Here is a 15,911-nt window from a genome sequence, read left to right as displayed (position 1 = left end):
ATCAAAACATTTTTAACTACGATGTTGATCTACCTGTTTTTTCATTTGATTTTGCACCGAAGTGGCGTTATCCTTTAAAGGTTGGAGAACTTGTTGTTGATTCTCGATGTGATCTTTCACTGCTTGAACCTTTTTCTTCTTAATATGTCCTTCTATCTCTAGAGTTTGAGGAGTGGCAATTTCTTCCAATCCTTTACAAGATATGGTTGGATTTATTTCTTCTTTCTCAAGGTGATCTTTCACTTCTTGCACCTTTTTCTTCTTGATATGTCCTTCTATCTTGAGATTTTGAGGAGTGGTAATTCTTGCCAATGCTTTACAAGATATGGTTTGATTCATTTCTTCTTGCTCTGGGGTGGGGTCCTCGCGTATATCCTCTTCTTTTGATGTTTCTTGATCCTTTTCTTCCTCCTCTTCATATTCTATGTAAAATAATTTCTTCTCAGCACACTTATGACCTTTAGTGCATTTGCTATCACAATTGTAACAAAGCCCTTTTTCTCTTTTTTCTTCCAATTGTTGTGGTGTAACCCTTGTAGGTTGTGGAAGGCTAGGAGAAACAACACTTCCATCTTTATAGTTGTAAGGGGTATGCTTCCTAGTTTCCATAATTTTTCTTTCCACTATGTCACAAAGCCCTATTACTATTTCCAATTGTTGTGGTGTTGCCCTAAAGAAGGTGTTGCTCTTTGTATCTTCATAATGTGCTACCATTTCCTCCGTGAAAATTGACCACATAACAAGTTGTTTGCGAGAAAAAAGCCCTTCATACCATAAAAATTGATCCGGTTCTAAACATGAAGATGCAATACATACCTTTTGTAACAGTGGTACACCATGTAGATCAAAATATTGCTCCATCTGAAGTATCCAATTTACTGGATCCTTGCCATCAAACTTCCTCATCTTGCTTTTTCTTGATTTTAGGAGCTTGATCTTGAAACGAATGTAACTATGTACTTTCGGATCTTTCAATTCTGAAATTGCAACCTGTAGTAGCCCTCTGCGTCCTCTTTCCAATGCCACTAGTTTGATCCAATTTGGATTCTCCAAGAAAGAGTTATGCACAATCTCCCAACATGACCTGATTATAGACCTTTCCAGAAGAGCAAACTTGTATGAAGTGCCACGTGTCATTGTTTTGACCTTTGGCTCTGAAAAATATCTACAAGAAACTACAGTCCGTCCTCTTTCTGTACCTTCTTATGAAATTTGAATCCAATGCTCATAGAGAAAGTTATGATGATTTTCCCAAAGTCACCTGTTTGGAATGTAATTCAGGAGTCTACAAAAAGACCAACTTCCTCAGATCATATCTCCGCAAATATAGCGCGAAAAGATCTAAAATTTAGAGTCGAGCTTCTGCGCGATCTTGTCTCAAATGGGTTTTTTTTAGCTTCTGAAACATCGCAGAAAAAAAGTTATAGCGAAAATGCCACGATGACCTGTTTAGAGCAGCGAAACCCTAGAATCCAAAGCTATGATACCAAATGTTATGAAACCAGCTCAAGAAAAAGATAGAAAAGATAGATCAATGCCTTGGAATTCAGCCTCTTCGAGGGGGCAACCTCCTTTACATTACATAAATGAACAATTCTTGGATGATACAAATGAAAAGACCTCCTTTCTATATATAGGAGTCTAAGGGGTCATAACATAATCACAACCGACATAACAATAATAATGTAAGGGCACAATAATAATAATAGTGGGCTTCTATGGGGCACAATAGTAACAAGATGGGCACTACATGGGTACATCAATATAATAAGTGGGTTGTACTAATAACAATAAGGGGTTACACTAGTAGTATAGAGGCCTAACATCAAACCAATTGGTGGTCCATGGAGTCATGGCTCTGCTCATTTAATCAATGTACATTGTTCCTTCCATCATTGATTACACAAAGAGCTATTAAAGTGTTATCTGGCAAATGGTTTGGAAGTTTGAAATAATATCCCTTCTAGTCCAGCTAGAAACCCAAATTTACCTGCAACTCAAGTCATCAATATGGAAAAAGTATCATGTTTTTTTTGTGAAGTGTTACCATCCTTTATGAGCTTAGGACCTCATTCTTCACCAGCACATTCATAAATTTGTTCAAGTACTAAAGCCAAAATTGACACCATCTCTTTTGAGGGAAAAAAATTTGCTCAACGCAGTTGCCTCCTTTGGTTGCTGCTCAAATAGGAATTGTCACTGAAACAAAAAACAAAGATCGTATCGTGCCAAGTAGCAACTTTGCCCTGAAGGGGGAAAAGCACATTGTAGAGAAATAAAGTAACTAATCCTCTCCTTGCAATATTCTCTGAAACCTTTTAGTGACCTTACTTAGCTTCCTCTCCTTGCAACAGAGGTGATCAAGCAATTCCACGTACCTTCAGAAGGAGCAAAACCCCTATCTGCTAAGCCATAAAGAGCCTTAGTGGCATCTGGTATCTTGCTCGCTTTAGTGGGACCAACAAGCAATGCATTAGAGGTCTCAAAATGGGGAATGAAACCTCTCTTCAGCATTTGATCAAGGATGGCCAAAGCCTTCTTAAATTCCCCTTCCTTGCAAAGAAATTTGAGCAAAACCCTATAGCTCGCCCTATTTGGAACACACCCATAGCGCGACATCTCATCTAGGCCCCCAAAAACTTCCTCGAATTTGCACTCCCTACACAAACCACCGATTAATATATTGTAAGTAATAAGATCTAGCACACACCCTGTAGCCTTCATCTCCGCAATCCTCCACAATCATTCTCTTCGCCTCCTCAGTCATGCGCTCTTTGCAAAAGCAATTGATCAGGGTTGTATAAGTCACTGCATCGGGTCGACAATCGGTTGTGGGCATCTCACCCAAGAGCTCAGAGGCCTCATGTGCCCTCCCTTCCTTGCATAGGCCATTCATAATATAACTAAAATTGACATTGTTGGGTTTACACCTGTTCTCCTTCATCACATCAAAGATCTTCATCGCCCCATTCACATTCCCAGCATCACAAAATCCATTAATTAAAACATTATATGCAAGTGCATCAGGAACAATTCCCTTGGTCCGAATTCCTTCAAAAACCCCAACGGCCTCCTTCGGTTTTCCCACACGACATACCCCATCCATCAATGTTGAATAACTAATAACAGTTGGGAGCACACTGAACCCTATCCATTTCCTCCAAAATCTCAAAGCCCTTTTCAAAATTTCCAACCTCGCAATGAAAATTAATGAAAATATTAGAAATGCGTGCATTGGGAACTAACCTCAAATTCCTCAAATCTGCAATCACTTCCTCCGCCAAATCCAGGCGCCCGGCTTCCACAAAGAGATTAAGCAGAGTACTCAAGGCCCACAGTGATGGCTTACAATTGAAAAGCCTCATCCTGTAAAAGATTTCCTTTGATTTCTCAAGCATGCAGGCTCTGTAGTAGAGCTTCATGAGATTTGTGAAGAGACTCTCATGGCATCTGCAACCCAGTATAGACATCTGTTTCAAAATCCCTTTGACGTCTTGGAATTTCTTGGCTTCTCTAAGCTTGTTGATGAGGACATTGTAGGTCGTAAAGTTGTGATAACACCCTTGTTGTTTTGCGGCATTGTTGAAGATGTCCAACGATTTCTGAAGATCTGGTTCTTCAGTTATTAGACGTACTATGTTGCTATGTGAAATATATTTGATCGCCTTTAGGGGTCGTTTGCATGCCCTTTTCTGGTCTGCTAGAGTCCAAAAGTTGGAATTTAAAGAGGGTTTCGTGCCTGGCTACTTGTTGAGCAGGTTAGGCAAGTCCATGCTAAGGTTTTTGAATATGGACTAGAGTCTGATGTTGTTGTGGGAAATGCGCTTGTCACAGTATATCCTAAATGTGAGCATATCAAGGATGCAGAAATGGTATTTGAGAAGATGAATGCGCTAGATTCCCTTAGGTTTGTGGGCCATAACCCACATTAGAATCAAAAGATTTTATGGAAATTAGAGAAGATCTCACGTACGCCTTTCTACAAACAGTTGATGTGCAGCCAAAGACAAAATTCAAAATTTAAGTGAGAATAACCCAGAGGCTTGGAGCTTATGTCTTGTACTGATTTATTGTGGTTCACAGACACTAAATAGCATTTCCCATCTTTAAATGAAAACCAACACCCAAGATATCATGAGTAGAAGCGAAAGTTAAGAAAAATAAAAATAAAAAATCATGCGCACATTTTGTCAAACAGTTCATGAGCAACTTTGGATAAAGCTCAAATTTTTAATTTTTTTTGTAGATTAGATATCAAAGAATTTGTGCATATATGGTGCGCTGATGACTTCTAGATACTGAAATGACACTTTCCAGTTGACCATCATGAATCCGAACCAAAACGCAAGACAGGTAATTGATGGTTGTTACACTGATGCAAAAGTTTCATACATGCAATAAACAGTTTGCATGCAAACTATTCCTTCAAGAACCTATGCTCCACACCCTTGTCAAGGTTAGGATGATTGAGAAGGGAGCATCTTAGTAAGGATTTTCAAATGTATAGCATGCCTAAATCCCCTTCATACATACTTCGGCACTCAAAATAAATTTATGTGACCAGGCACATGGCAAAAGTATGGTCTTATTAGTGCCAACCAGCGCCCCAATTTATGTTACCATGTAAAGGGTTGTGCACTGGGCACAATGGGGTAGCAAACTCAAGATGTGTTTACCAAGTCAGGCTCAATTCTTCTACCCCTGAAAAACAAGCTAGAAGAATGGAAATGGTTGAGAAGAAAGGATACTAGTGCCTTATTTAAGATGAGGATGAATGGATCTAGATTTTGCTGAGGGAAATCACTCTAGGGGCCAAAGAAATAGTGCATTTGTTGAGATATCCAAACAGAGTACAATTCTTCCCTTGATTATTTAGCACACCCAAAATCTTCTTCGCATTCCCTTGCCACAGTAGGAAAATAAGTTATAAAACTATTAAGAAACCTTTCAAACGTGATTTTTCACCGTAACTCAGAGAAAATGCAGCTGAGGAATTGCTTCTCGTGAGAGTCCCTTTTTTTTTACATAATATAACAATTTTACCAAAATAAGAGAACTCCATAACCCATACTGAAGAAGTTTCATATTCGATAGTGAACACGTAGCAGAAATCTCATCCTCAAGGGTGCACTTCAAAAGAAACCAGCCACCAGCTCTTTCAGAAAAATGAACCACGACACGCAATCCTTCAGCCCCCTTTAAAATAGTAGGGCAAGACTAATAAAAAGGCGCAATTTCATCCCCCAACCATCCATTTCTAACAGCTACATTCATGGAAAATGAGCCCAATTTTTTTCTAGAAGTTGAGCCCACTAGAATATGTGCACTCTCAAAACCAGCATTCACAACCAAGCCAAGACAAAGTAACAGGTTTCAAGGTCCAGATTTTGAACCAAAGCTCTGATACCATGTGTAAGAGCCCTATCCTAGGGTCTGCTAACAGATCTATTTCTGAAGAATTTAAATGCAATAAGAGGCAATAGTTTACTTACTTACAAGACTTTTAAACAAATAAAATTTACCATTTACATTCTAATCCTTATAACTTATGGTGAATATTTCATTCTAATAAAATTTACATGAGTAATCTATGGAGGAATACCTGTACCGGTGGCTGGTGGAGATGCCTTTGTCCTGCTGAATGCTCCTCTTGACGGACCCAACTGGATTTACCTCCCAGCCAACTAGGAAATAATCCCTAGCCCAGGAAACCTCCATAGGTTCCCTAGCCCTCCAAGCCCAAGTCCAACCAGATGTAGTGTGTGTGTCCAAGATGAATGATCCAGACCAAGATGAACAATATTTCCCTCCTCTCAACAACCCAAGAAACCTCCACGGGTTCTTAAGGTCTCCAAAATCACAACAAATCTTAAAATCACAACCAACCCACCATCATAAGCAAAAACCCACCTCCCCTTTTCTCCCTTCCCCCTTCCCTTTTTATACCCTCCCTCTCTTCTCCATCTCAACCACCTCTCATTAATGTCATTAACTTCTCATCCATCCTTACTTTTGACTTCTTTTCTCCCAAGTAAAGCTGGGAGTACATTTGGAATTGTGACATGAATATAAAATTAGGAAATTAATGGTAGAGGACCATGTCTCTTCCGAAATAAATCTGAAAGTACATTTGGGAATGTGAGATGAATATATATATTGATAATTAAATGGAGATGACCATGTCTTCTCCCTAGTAAATGTGAGGGTACATTGCTGAATGTGAGATGAATATATATATATTGATAATGAGTTGGAGAGGACCATGTCTTCTCCCAAGTAAATGTGAGGGTACATTGGGTAATGTGAGATGTAATTAAATGGAGAGGACCATGTCTTCTCCCTAGTAAATGTGAGGGTACATTGGGGAATGTGAGATGAATACATATATTATTTGAAATAATTGAAGGAGACCATATCCTACCTAAGATTCAATTGAGAAAGTATGTTGTGAATTTGAATAACAGAAATCATGAATTTTATATTAGACCAATATTTCTCAATATTTTCAGATAATGTAAACATTAATAAAATTTGCAGGATAAGATTTAAGTGGGGCATTACACTTATAGTTTATGGTTTAGGAATTAGACCATTGTCAAACGACTATTTTGTTTTATTCGATGATTAGGATTATGAGAACAAGATTAGGAATGCAATCATTAGAGCAAACAAGGTGATTGCTTCTACTAATGCAAATGCTAATATGACATTGTACAAGAACATATTTCAATGAACTATTTTTTTTAGGTTCTATGTTTTGTACTATGTTATTCGTGTTTGCTTTCTTGCAATCTTGTTTCTTATTGTTTTATTGATTTATCAAATTTGCAAGTTCTATAACTAGTCAGACAATATTGCAACTTGGTTACGCGGGAGTTTGCAACTTGGTTAATCATTTTCTGGTGACATTGTTATTAATTAATGGACTTTACAATCATAATTTTCTTTGTTTACATTGTTGACCAATCCAATATTATTTCTATTAAAAAAGTTATTTCATGCAAGATTTAAACAAATATCTAAATAAATCATTATCATACAAAGCTGAAACAAATTTCTAAATCGAATATAAGCAAGATTACAATATAACTTATAAAATATGTTGCATCTATACATACATCTATAATCCAGAATAGTTTGATATGTTTTCTTTTCTTTAACTATGTTGAGAATATTACAATACATAGCCTTTAGCATATATTGAATTTCAAAATTGGTTGAACAAATAACAAAATTTGGTAATGATTTATTTACTAATTAACCATTATTTTTGGAGATTAACACTTTTACTGATTATGTTGCCAGAATGGAGATCTGATTGCTCTGTTCATATTTTGCAAGAGCTCTTTTGACAACGTTCTTATGACATCTAGTCCATCTTCGAGTTTCCTAAGCGTTTGTTGAAGTTCCAGTATCTTATCCATTAGCATTAAGATATCTTGGTTGAGCATTATGATCTCTTAGCTCTTTGCATGCACCTCTTGCCATATGCTTATGCCATTGCTTCTTTGGGCCATTTGTTCGATCTTAGTAACAAATTCAAAAAACAATTGACAAATTATAGAGAAAAACCTAAAACACTCAACAATTTCAGAACAAATAAAATAAGTCAGTTTCCTATAACTTACTAACAAATTGAGAACAAAATGAACATTGACAAATTGCTTTCACAGGCAACAAGTCTACATATAATGCGTGAAAGGTGATAAGCCATCTAAATCACGAATTGACATCTAAGTTCTGAAACGACATTTAACAACTATTGACTTTAATGGTATTCATTAACTAGTGATCATCATCAATATGGCTAATATTGATTTGTTTGATCTTTAATAATAAAAAAATATTATTGCGAAATTGGACTTAAATTCCAACTTGACATAGTCCAATTGATAGGATTACGTTTCATGATTGGAATGTTTTGCATGCTTCATAAATCGATATTGAGATATTATCTTATTAATACCCTAAACCACATTCTATTTTGATTAACTAAATCTCTCCTACTAATAAATAGAAGTCTTTTTTTAATTTATTCATTGAACCAATGTGTATTCAACACATTTAGTATGTAAGCTTGCCTTGCTATCGACCAACTTTTACTGTGCGGAAGACAAAGTGATTTCAGAGCTTAGATGTTAATATGTGACTTGGATGCCTTATTGCCTTTGTCACATTATCCAAATATTAAATGAACTATGTTCACTCAAATAAGCGAATTAAGTAACAATTTATAACTTGGTATGGTTTATGTCATTGTGCAAAAGCTAAAAACTAGCATTCCAAAACTATTATAAGTTTTTTCTACAAAATAAAAGCTCTCATTGTAAAATTTTCACTTTAATAACATAACAAAAATTTCAAGATCCGAAAAACTTTCAGGATCATTACATTGCCAAAAATCGGTATGCTTTGAATAACACCATCCATCTCCATGTTGCACTTCATGTATGCACAACATAATAGAAATGAGTCTCAAACTATTTAGTCGAGAAACAACCTTCTAAATAAATTTGATCTGCCAATGAAGAAACATAAGCAAGTCCATTCACATAACTATCACTTGGCCTGCAACCTAATGTCTAACCCGTAAATTATACTTCCTCCACATATCCTCTGTTTACGACTAACATTTCTGATTGGTCACATGTAGATACAAATTATCGATCACCAGCACTAACAACATCTCTAACTGAAGTCATCCTTTTAAAAGTACTATGTATACTTGAATTCAGTGAAGAAATATTGAAAAGAGTATTTTATAATATCGATAGATATGATTTTATTGATATCTTTGAAACCAATAATCATTACACAGTGCATCAAAGTAAATGATCTTAAGTGTTTCATGGATAATGAAATTGCGTATCGATTTGCTGAATAGATATTAATATCTTTTTTTTTTCTTTTTTTTTTTTTTCTTCTATGTTAAGACTAAACTAAGTACCCACGGGGAATTGAACCGGTGACCTATCGCAAGGAGTGCCTTAACAGCGCACCCATTCACCGTCAATCCAAAACCCCGTGGGCTGAATAGATATTAATATCACTACTAAGCATTAATTAATTATTTAACGCTAAGTGTTATTTCCAAGTTTTCACATCTTCATGAACATTTTCGTCTCGACAAAGTTTTTGCATATAATACACTTGTCCTTTCTCACATGCTCTAGTACTAAATGCTTCCAACAATTTGTACATTAGTTGTTATCATTACAATAATTATGTAATAAAATATGTTATAAACACTAATGTTAAATTGTACAAATAATGAGTACAATATGTGATATTAAATTTGATAAATGAAAATTGATATTGTATATTGGCTATGAAGTGTAGAGAAGTTGATTGTGCGACATTGTATGTTGTCTTTGAACTTTTCCACTCTCAAACAAAGCTTTGCAATCCTACACGTGTTCCAAAAAAAAATCTACAATGCGGTGTCTTAAGTGCAAAAGAAATTGATTATGCAGCAGTGCGGGAAAATCACTATTCTCTGCACTTGGCAAAAAGATTTCATCATGCAGAGAGCTTTGTGCAAAAAAATTCATTGTGTGGAGAGCTTTCATTGTAAAGAGTCTTGTTTCCACTCCATATACTTCAACTTGTGCCACACTTGCTAATAAACTTCATGAATTATGGCTATAATCCCTGACTTTATGCTTGCAAAGTCGCTCCAACAATCTAAATATACCATCAATCTAACTTTCCTTGATTTTAAGCCTCTGTCTTCACCATTAATGTTGTCTCAATCCACAACTACCAAATAATCAAGAAAATCGAAGGCGATAGTGGAAACTACACACAATCTTGACACATAATTAATTTAACTATAAACATATTTTGAAATAGTACTATTATGTTTCCTTGTGCGGAGATTTACTTGTACAAATGTTTTACTGTGCAGAGAACAGGGATTGTGCGAGATAATGGGGGTGCAAAGAGAAAAATAATCTTAAACTATTTTCCATTTAAAACTTTTACAATTTTAGTAGTGTGTGATACGTGCAAGAAAACAAAGGTGCAAAAATAACTTTATAACTTTAATTCGTAATCTAATGATATTTCACATTTTCCTATTACATAAAAGTTTCACGTTTTCTAATTTAATGATATTTCGCGTTTTCTATAATATAAGTTTCAATTTTGCTTTCATGCTCCACACAATTATGACAACTTTCATTGTGAGAGCACAACCTTTAATCAATTAATTAGCAAAGTCTTTAGTGCGGAGTGCGGACGTTCACACAATGAAAGCTTGAAAGCTTCTCCCGCACAATGGACTTCCTCCACACTTCCGCAGATATGCCTAACTTCACAAAGATAACCATAAACAAAGCTTACACTGCTTATGCAGGGATTTTTGTGCAAAGAGATTTCATTGTACAAAGTTTTGTATGCACTCTGCAAAACCTTTACACAATTGGCTGATGATATTCAGAATACAAAGATATGAGTTTTTATTATTAAAATATTACTAGTAATATTGTATGGGTCCACCACATGCCTCGGTGTTATTTTGAATATCGGTAGACATGGCGATATTCGCAATATGGTTCGCACTTCTTCTAAAAGCCAACGAATAACATAATGGCGGGGAGCAACATTGTTTATAGGTGTCGACATGAACAAAAGTATTTTTTGTAAATTTTGTGATTAAAAAACTTGTTTATGAGTGTGAGCGTGTATGATTTGTGTGAAGGTTTGTCATTGTGCGAAATGCAGAGGTCCACACAATGAAAACTTGAAAGCTTCTTTCATACAATGGAATTCTTGTGCAACCTCGTACATATGTTGAATTACACAAAGATAACCATTATCAAATCTTCCACTATGCGAAGAGCTTTGTGTGGAGATCTTTCATTACAACCTTTAATCAATTGATTAACAAAGTCTTGAGCACATAAGAAGTTGATTTTGCTGGACTGAAACAAAATTCACTTAGTCTCGACATTTGTACTCATGCAGAGGGTTTTCTGCCGATATATTTCATTATGCAGAAAGCTTTCATTGTACAAAGTTTTGTTCACACTCCATAAACTTCAACTTGTGCCACACTTGCTAATAAACTTTGCGAATTATGGCTCTAATCCCTGACTCTATGCTTGCAAACTCGCTCCAACAATCTAAATATACCATTGATCTAACTTTCCTTGATTTTAAGCCTCTATCTTTGCCATTAATGCCAACTTGATCAACAAATACCAAACAATTAATAAAATTAAAGGCGATAGTGGAAACTCTGCACAACATCGATGCATAATTAATTTATCTATGAACAAATTTCGAATTAGTAATATATGTTTCCTTGTGCAAAACTTTTATTGCGCGAAGCACAAGGATTGTGCAAGATGTAGAAATTATGGTGTATATTTGCAACTGCACATGAAGTTTTAATCAAAATCACAAGAGACAAACCTACTCTACTGCTTTCCAAAAGTTAATTCACAATTTAGAGCAAAAATATCATAAATGCAATAAGAAATCACACACATGCAAATAGTATTTTTCCTAGGGAAAGCAATCTTTTAAAAACCCCAATGTCTACTTGCATTAATCTGATGAAGAGAGATGTATTACAATTTCTTTGCTCAACTAAGCACAACTTGCAAATGCATAACCTCTCTTTGCTCACTGAGAAGCTCTAACCCAAACTTAGTCAATTTTTGCCTTTGTTTGAGCCTCTATTTGCTTGCACAATTCTCGAGGAAAAGTGCCCCTATCAATTAGGAATTTCCTCCAAAATTCTTGTGCAATTCCTTAGGGTTGATCACCTGACCTCATGCAACACTTGTACACTCAACTAGTTTACAACTGCTTGTTAACTGCCTTGGAAACTCCACCACAATTGGGAAACTCGTATTCTTTGCATGCATGAGCTAATTATTAGCTGATTGATCAATTAACTAGATGATCTCTGAGTTAGACTGATGTCCCACTACTTAACTGACCACCAACTAGTTCTATTAACAGTTAGAACTAGTTTAACTAATTACAACTGGAATTAACTCAACCTAGGCTCCTAAAATTTAGGAATCACTACATACAACTAAACTTCATGCCCCTAACTTGAATTAACTGAGCTAATTGAGTGACAAGAGCCATGTCACCTCAGTTAACTCCTCCAAGTTGTCTGCTGATATGGAATTTCAATTTTTCTCAATTTAATCAAGGCAAAATCAAATTGAGAATTTCTTGCTACATTTTTCAACACTCTCTCTCAACAAGAAAGGAATTATCGAGCCCCCTTATCTTGGACATGTGGAATATATTGCATGCAACACCTCTCACTGTTGTTGCTGCTACTACAACATCTACAACTGAGAAGCATCCAAAAGAAACAAATTGAATCAATTGTGTTTACAACTATCTACTAGGAAAATTGTGCTGCTGATGACTTTGCTACTGAGCCTCCTACTTTGCTTTGCTGTCAACACTCCTTAATATCTGAATGACACTAATCCTCCTGCTACTGAATACTATGAGCCCCCGTAGCAAGGTAACGATCCATGAGGAGAATGCCTCAATGGACCCTGCCTAGATTTCTCTAACTCTTGGACTAAGGATCTACATCACTCCACCTCACTCCTGGAGGTATAGTTGCATGTGATCACTCTTCCCACTTGGCTCAAACTCTCCCCTACTGGAGGTCTTTGCTTGGGTGGATGTCTCCACTCTTCCTCCTCTCTGCCTCTCCATTTGTGGCTACTGCAAAACTTCTTGAGGCTCCTTATGAGGTTGCTTGTTAAGAGGTTTAACAAGCTCCCTCTCAACTACCATATCTTTGGTCTCTGCCTTTCTCCTCAAAGATGTGCATGCACATTCTACCTCAAGTGCATACAGGTTCTTGAATCTAACCCCGATCTGCTTCACCTGTCTCGTGGCTATGTGCCTTAGGAATGCCTTTACTTTGTTGAAGATCACATCATAACCACAGTCTTCCAAAACTGCTACTGAGATGAGATTTTTCATTAGGCTTGGAATGAACATGACATCCTTGAGTCGAAGAGGGGATCTCGAATACCTCTGAAAGGAAATTATATTAATCTCGGTCGTGTTGTACCTTTCGTCATCCTGAAACTCAATATTCATCTAGAGATCTTTCTCCTCCATGTCACTGAAAAACTCTCTACACCCAGTCATGTGGAACGAGGCACCAGAGTCCAAGTACCACACACTCCCATCACAGTGTTGGCCATGCATGCAATAACGGTAAATTCAAGCTCAGATTATGAAGCCAAAGCTTCACCTGTTGCTCCTCCTGCAGCCTCCTTCTTGCTAGACTTTTTGTGTGGACACTTTGTAGCATAGTGCCCGAATTCATGACAATTGAAGCATTTTATTTTGGACAAGTCTTTCTTCTTTCCCTCTTGGTTGGATTCAACCTCACCTTGGGACTTATTTCCCTTGTCCTTCATTCCTTTGCTGACTAGAGAAAATTCCTCTTCCTCTTCTTTGGATGAGGTTCCATCTCTGGTATTCTGCCTTATTTCCTCATGTACCATTTCAGACCATAAGTGTTCCCAATTTGGTAGTTTCTCCCTCCCGTTCACCCAATCTTAGTAGCTATGTCAGCTCTTGGGAAGGCTTAAAAGGGTTAGGCTAACCAAGTCATCTTCTGGAACAATAACACCAACTCCACCAAGTTCATCGCGACATTGTGTGAACCTTCTCAGATACTATGGAATAATGTCATTCTTCTACATCTTGATACTTCAAAGTTTATCCTTGAGTGCCAGCTTCTTATGGTCACTAATATTCTTGAACAATCTTATCAGTGCTTTCCACGTTGTGAACAAAGTTTCTTTTCCGTGGAGATTTGAGATAATGTGATCCTGTACTCCATCCAAGATTATTCTCCTCGCCTTGGCTACATGTTTCTTCCATTAAGCATGGTTTTGGGTATCAACTTCTGATGGTTTTTCAACATTAGTATTGATGTATTATAGCAATCCATTGTCATCTAATACCGCCTCCATGCGATCCTCCATGCAACAAAATTAGAGGTGCCTTCCAAGACATACTCTAGCCTTAGTCCATTGAAAGCCATCTTGTCAGCTCTTTGAGAGCTCCTGCTGCACTGAAATCTAAATTCGAACCTCCTAAGAAAAACTCGAAATTTTTGCTCTAATGTGAATCCTGCTCTGATGCCATGTAGAAATTATGGTGTAGTCTTTGAATTGCTCATGAAGTTTTAATTAAAATCACAAGACACAAACCTACTCTACTAGTTTGCAAAAGTTAATTCACAATTTAGAACAAAAATCTCAGACATGTAATAAGAAATCACACACATGCAAATAGTATTTTTCCTGGGGAAAGAAAATTTCTAAAAACCCCAATGCCTTCTTGCATTAATTTGATGAATATAGATGTGTTACAATTGCTTTTCTCAACCGATCACAACCTACAAGTGCATAACCTATCTCTCTGCTCAATAAGAGATTTGGCCCAAAATTAGTCAATTTTTGCCTCTGCTTGAGCCCCTATTTGCTTGCGCAATTCCTGAGGAAATAGGCCCCTATTAATTAGGAATTTCCTCCAAAATGCTTGCACAAATCCTCAGGGTTGATCACCTGACCACATGCAACACCTGTACACTCAACTAGTTTACAACTGCTAGTTAACTACCTTGGAAACTCCACCACAACTAGGTAACTCATATTCTTTGCATACATGAGCTAATTGTTAGCTTATTGATTATTTAATTAGATGATCTTTGATTTAGACTGATGTTCCACTACTTAACTAGTTTAACTGATAGTTGGAACTAGTTTAACTAATTACAATTGAAATTAACTCAACCTAGGCTCCTAAAATTTAGGAATCACTACATACAACTGAACTTCATGCCCCTAACTCGAATTAATCGAGCGAATTGAGTGATAAGGCCCATGTCATCTCAGTTAAGTGATAAGGCCCAAGTCACATCAGTTAACTCCTCCAAGTTGTCTGCTGATGTGGAATTTCAAATTTTCTCAATTTAATCAAGGCAAAATCAAATTGAGAATTTCTTGCTGCATTTTTCAACACAAGATAATGGGGTTACAAAGGGAAAATTAATCTTAAACTATTTTCCATTTAAAACTTTACAGATTTAGCTATGCACGATATGTGCGAGAAAACAAAGGTGCAGAAAGAACTTTATAACTTTAATTCGTAATCTAATGATATTTCACATTTTCCTATTACATAAAAGTATAACTTTCATTATGAGAGCACAACCTTTAATTAATTAATTAACAGTCTTTAGTGCGGAGTGCGGAGGTCCGCACAATGGACTTCCTTTGCACTCCTACATACATGCTTAACCATAAACAAAGCTTACACTCCTTATGAGAAGAGATTTCATTGTGCAGAGAGCTTTCATTGTACAAAGTTTTGTCCGCACTCTACACAACCTTTACTCAATTGACTAGTGATATTCAGAATACAAAGATATGGATTATTTATAATTAAAATATTACCAATAATATCATATGGGTCCACCACTTGCCTCGATGTTATTGCGAATAGTAGTAGACATAATGATATTAGCAATAATACATATATGTAAGTGAGAAAAAATCACGACAATACAGGGATATAGATTATTTAATATGAAAATATTAGCAATAATACGTATACGTAAGTGTGAAACATCATGACACACTTAAGCAGAGAGATTTCATTGTGTGGGAAGGAACTTTGTAACATTAATTTATAATCTAATGATATTTCACATTTTCCTATTACATAAAAAGTTTCACGTTTTCTAATCTAATGATGTCTCATGTTTTCTACAATAAAAGTTTTTGATTTCGCTTTTGTGCTCTATACAATTATGACAACTTTCATTATGAGAGCACAACCTTTAATCAATTAATTAGCAAAGTCTTTAGTGTGGAGTGTAGAGGTTTTGCACAATGAAA

At 36.2% G+C, this 15,911-nt stretch overlaps 1 pseudogene; it reads right to left on the bottom strand.

Moving 5' to 3' along the window:
* Positions 1-2,284: 2,284 nt before the first annotated feature.
* The window catches only part of LOC149159601 (uncharacterized), a 33,971-nt pseudogene continuing 20,344 nt past the window's right edge, over positions 2,285-15,911 (bottom strand).

Source organism: Pinus tabuliformis, chromosome 5_2, assembly GCF_031772625.1.
Source record: "Pinus tabuliformis cultivar Carrire ecotype Pingquan chromosome 5_2, CPIR1, whole genome shotgun sequence".
Classification (NCBI taxonomy): Eukaryota; Viridiplantae; Streptophyta; class Pinopsida; order Pinales; family Pinaceae; genus Pinus; species Pinus tabuliformis.
Note: the sequence above shows the minus strand (reverse complement) of the source record. Positions and strands in the feature narration are given on the sequence as shown.